Raw genomic sequence first — 5,576 nt, 5'->3', positions numbered from 1 at the left:
TGATTACTTTGCACGGCAAAAGAACAAGCTTTATTCAAGGACGTATTCCTTCAAATTAGACAATTGAAAAGTGATTCGACATTAGCATCGATCTAGAACCACACATGATCCACGCATGTGTAGATTTGTAAGTGTAATGTATTCCGAATAAATATATGGAGAGAATCATAATTTTACAATCACCAGTAGTAGGGAATTTCACTTACAAGTTTCACGATTGTAAAGTATTTTCGAAAATGTACTTGAGACAGGGGTATCAATTAGTTTTATACACAAGTTGCAACATTAAGCACACAATGGGGAACATGCGACCTAAATCATCACAAGATCTTTTTGCATATTCATGGATATTCCGAAATGTTTTAATCAAAGAGATGACATTATTATTGATGGTAGAACATTTGAGTAACTTAACAAGACTGTGGACGAAGTCTTGAAACGAGCTAAAGATTATGGAGTAACATTGAACCGAGAGCATTGTCAGTTTGTAGTCGAGAAAACTCGAGTTTGATGGCTATCGGTTCACACAGGATGGTTTGAAAAAGACAACAGAGAAGGTAAGAGCAGTTAAAGAATGTAAACTGCATGAATCTAATGAAGACGCCAGGAGTTTTCTTGGTATGATAGGATACTTGCCGAAGTTCATTCCGAGTGTTAACCACAAAATTAAGAGATTTGACAAAAAAAGGAACTAAGTTGAAATGGGGAAAGTCGGAAAACGGAACAGCTTTTCAAACTCTTAAAGACACAGATGATAAGACAATCACATTTTTCGATCTGAAGAGAGACAAATAATAGTAAGAACGGAGGCTTGTTATCACGAGGGACTATCGCGGGATTATTGCCGAGAAAAGCTAAAGTAATACAACATAAGTAGATCGATGACTGGCACTGAAAGAAGGTATAGTCAAACGCAGAAGGACGCGTTAGCCGTGAAATAGGCCAAAAAGAGGTTTAGTATGTACTTACTAGGAGCGCCGAAGTTCAAGATTATTATACTTCACACAAATCGCTCATACCTATGTAATAAGTATACTGCGAAGCTACCGCCGAGAATCGAAAAGTCATTAATGGATATGCAAGATGTGGATAACAAATTTGTATATTGTTTTGTATGGGGAATGTAGAGATAATACGCTGATGTATCAAATACGTTTATGGAGACGTTTTCTGCATATCAATGACGTTACATAGATACATACGTGGCATAACAATACTTATCAATAGTGTTCATAATTGCGCTATGCGCGTTAGCGCCAAATTCATGAAAGAAGGAAAATGAAAGAAAACCTAGAAAATTACTTTAAATTGACACATAGATTTTTAAATGACACTACTAATTAAAGTCCATAGAAATGAATAGAATTTTACACTTTTCTCATTAGTCACTTTCAATCGCATTGTTTCTATTTTCACTGGGGTTGTCTATAATTATGATGTCTATTTGTGGATTTTACCATTGCTGTGTCTTTCGATGATTGGCTTGGTCTTGAACAGCTTTGTCTTCCTTCCTCTGAAGATACTTCTCTAGTGACTTTTAGTGGGTAAAGTTCGTGTACCCTCGAGCTGTTTTCAATTGTACATAACGAACATGATTGCCCTCGCTAGTAAACAGTTTATCAATGATTAATAGTTTCCTCTGATTTCTGTGCGTTTCATCGTGAATCTGAACAATTTCACCAAGTTTGATATCATTTTTGCTGTTCCCAATGGTTCGATGGTATTCACGAAGTGGGTTAAATATTCTGTTTTCCATCTATTGCCAAAATGTTCTATCAAATTTCACCTACGTATTAAGTTTGTATTCAAACAGGCATCACATTCAAGTTTTGCGTTTTCAACAGTCTAATGGATACGGAAGTGAAGTGATACGTCAGCCGTACAGTAGTTGTGAGGGTGGTAACGGACTAGGATCGAAAATGTCTTCTGAAATGTAGGTTAAGGGGCGATCATTAAGTGTCGCCTCTACTTCTGATAGAAGTGTTCTTAAAGTCTCTGTGTTAACACACGTGTTTCCCAACACTTTTCTAAGACTTTGTTTCGCGAGTCCAATTAGTCCTTCATAAAATCATACAAAACATGGTGCTCGTTTAGGTATGAAGTTCCATGTGGTCCCTTTTGAATTCAATTTATCGTGTACTTCATTAGAGTTCGTCAATTTACGAATATCATTGCTAGCGGCTATGAATGTCAATGCATTATCTGATATTAGCGTTCTCGGAAGAGAATGTTTGCTAACAAATCTTCTGAATCCAAGCATGAATGAATCCACGGATAATGCCGGAATAAGCTCGAGGTGCCCGGCTTGCATTGATGCACATGTGTATAAGCAGATATATATCTTAGTCGTTGTGTTATCACTATTCTTAACATGTAGCGGTCCTTTGAAATCCACTCCAGACATAAAAAAACAGTAAGTCCTCTTGCACTCGTTCTTTCGGTAAAGAAGATGGATCTAGTTTTTGGTATGGTCATTTTTCGACATATCATACATTTCTTTAACTTCGATCTAACGGATTGTCGTGCAATCCAGAAAGTCTGGTGTCAATAAGTCACTGTGCTGTTGACTCCTGCATGTAGTTGACGTTCGTGTGCATCTTGGATTACAAGTGTTGTAAATCGGTGTTTTATTGGTAACAAATAGGGGTATTTACACAGTTTCACATACGGATGCATTTCCAGGTCTCCCTCCAAATCTGAATGTATTATCATCCTTGTATAGTCGTAGTTGTCTTACGATAGATGATTGTTTGCTTGCAACTGTGAATTGTTCCTGAAATGTCTGTTTCTGCGTGTCGCAAATCCGTGGCGTCTTCGTGTTGTGTTTATCATTAGTTGTGAGTGTCTTTGTTTCATGAAGTTCTGTATTGACTCTACAATTTCTCAAGAAACGGTAGGCGGTAATCTTTAGTTGTTTTTGTAAGCTGCGGACGTTATCTTTGTAGATGATTGTATGAATTCCTGAATCTGCGTTAATTATTGTAGCATCGGAATGTGTCGATTCAAAGTCGTCTTCTGCCTCCAATTTACATATTACGCTGTTTCCATTCCACTTCGGTCATTGCAATATTCATGGTGAGCTATTCCAGTCCATTTATCCAGAACGCATTGTTCACTTTGTCTACTGACGTTCCTCTTGTTAGTAAATCGGCAGGATTTGAGTCGGTTGGACAATATCGCCATTGTTGTGTTTGTACATTCTCCTTGATTTTATTCGACTTGTTATGAATTTCTTATGAGGTTTCTTCGATGCTATCCACTTCAACACGATTTGACTATCACACCAAAATATGGCGTTCATGATTCCAAGATTCTCAAGTATATGTTGTGTAATCTCGATCCTAAAACGGTCCTGATTAGTTCCATATTTGGAAGTGTAATATCTTTCATTGGTGCGACTCTGGACATCAGTAGTGATGATTGGTTATCTTTGACGGTTTTCTCACATGCTCCATATGCTACGAGAATAGAGTCAATACGTATTTTGTTGTGGAGTAAGTGGCTATTGTGTCAGTAAAGTAGCATCCCGGAATCTCCACAGTAACAGCTTTGCGGGGTTCCTGTACAATTTGTTTTTTTACTTTCTCTAATAGTGGCTGGTCCCATTCAACCTTGACCTTCCATAATGTCTGCATTAGTAGTTTCGCGCGGACCTAAACTGGGCTCATGAATCCAAGTGGGTCGAAAATTCTAGATGACTGTTCTAAAAGTTCCCGTTCCAGTCAAGCATGTATTTTCCAAATCTGGGTTGAAGTCGTCTTGGAATGATATTGCGTCTTTCTCATTGTTCCATCTTAGCCTTAAGATTTTGATCATCTTTTCCGGGTCTACCCAGTTTTCATCTGTAGCTAACTGGTGTCTCATTGTTGAATGACCAAGAACGTAAGCTGAATCCTTCTTCTTTAAAAGTAGATTCTCGGTAGAAAGACATAAAATCGTTGTCGCTCTCAAAACTATTACGTATGTTGTCCATTCTTCAATATTTCTGTGAAGCGTGATTTGTTTGATTTCAAATGTTTCATGATCGTAGCATATAAAATGAAGGGTGAACAAGTGGCACCGAAAAGGACTACTCTAAAAATGTTAGTTGGCTAATGGACAGGACGGGTTGCATGGTTCGTCAAACCACAGGAATCTCGTTACATTTCGGTCGTTCCTGTGTAGCTCAATTTGTATAAATGCCTTTTCTATGTCGGTGGTGACGCTGATAGCATATCTGTTCAATCTGAATCTTTTGAGAATCCCTTTTAAGTCATTCATGGCGGGTGGTATGGATTTCAGACAATCATTGAGACTAGCTTTGTTGGGTGACTCGCAGCTACAGTAGGAAACAATTCTAATGCATTGTTGTTGAGTCCTTTTTCACATAATGATGAGGTATATAATGTACCTTGTTTTCTGTTTGCTCATTTATTTTCACTGACGTTCTTTATGAAGCCTCGTTTCAGTTGGTCAGCCATACGGGTCTCCCGTATACGTTACACATATCCGGGTCCTTTTGTAGTCCGTTGATCATTTTCTCTGTGCGTATTCTTGCGATATGGTAATTACTTGGTAGTTCATCAAAGTCATCTTTCGATGGTAGTTTTGCTATGTGTTTACAATTTTCGTGTTCAATACTCGATTCGTACGTGTCATGAAAACTTTAGTAACGCCTATCAATTCTAATTTCCAGAATTTCTCTAAGTCTATTACTTCTCGATTGTGTTGTATAAATACATTCATCATTGTTGTTGTAACAGTTGAAACGTTGCTGTTGAATATCGGACCAGATAGACGGTATCCGAGTTTTTTACTTGACAACTGTGGGTCCGTTGCCGCGTATAATTTAATTTCCAACAATATCCCAATAGAAATCAGCTTCAATTAACATTGAATTTTCATCCTCTGTAACTAGGTGAGCTAATTTTAATCCCTTGAGATAGGGTAGTTTAGCGACTTCAAGTCGTGTAATGTTTACCAATGGTGCTGCTATGGTTGGAATGATAAGAAAATGGACTGATAGTTTTTGCAGTTTTCCGTTCCTAGTTATATTACTACTTTCTTTAGATTTCTGACATTTCGGCAAGAGTCGCCGAATGAGACTGCTGAGTGTGGACGTTCCTCAAGGTTTAAGGTTCAATCTCTCTGCTTACTCTTCTGAAACAAACGATTGTTGTGAGCCTTCATCTAGTAGTATATGTGCAGTTGTTGAATTTGTTCCATTGGACACGGTGGATACGGCTATTTGCAGTATGAAATCATTTCTGTGCGCGTTGTTCATTAATCTCTCTTGCGTACTGTATAACGCTGCTGTAGACATATCTTTTTCATTTACTACGTTCACTGCGGTTTTCGATTCTATCACAGAGTTCTCGCTCTTCTCCCTTTCATAACATAACGCAGTGTGATGTCCCTTGTTACATTTACTTCACGAATATTTTGATTTACATTTTGATGCCTTGTGATTTCCGAAGCAATTAAAACATAGCATTTCTGTTTGATTCTGGCGAAACGTTTCTCGGCAGTGTCATATTTAGTGCATTCGGATGGGTGATGGGTTCCATTACAATACTGTTTGGTTTTCTGTTTCCTAG

This window comes from Perna viridis, chromosome 1, assembly GCF_037379345.1.
Source record: "Perna viridis isolate PV_CMFRI_1.1 ecotype Kerala chromosome 1, ASM3737934v1, whole genome shotgun sequence".
Taxonomy (NCBI): Eukaryota; Metazoa; Mollusca; class Bivalvia; order Mytilida; family Mytilidae; genus Perna; species Perna viridis.
The sequence above is the reverse complement of the archived record's forward strand: the minus strand, read 5'-3'. Positions refer to the sequence as shown.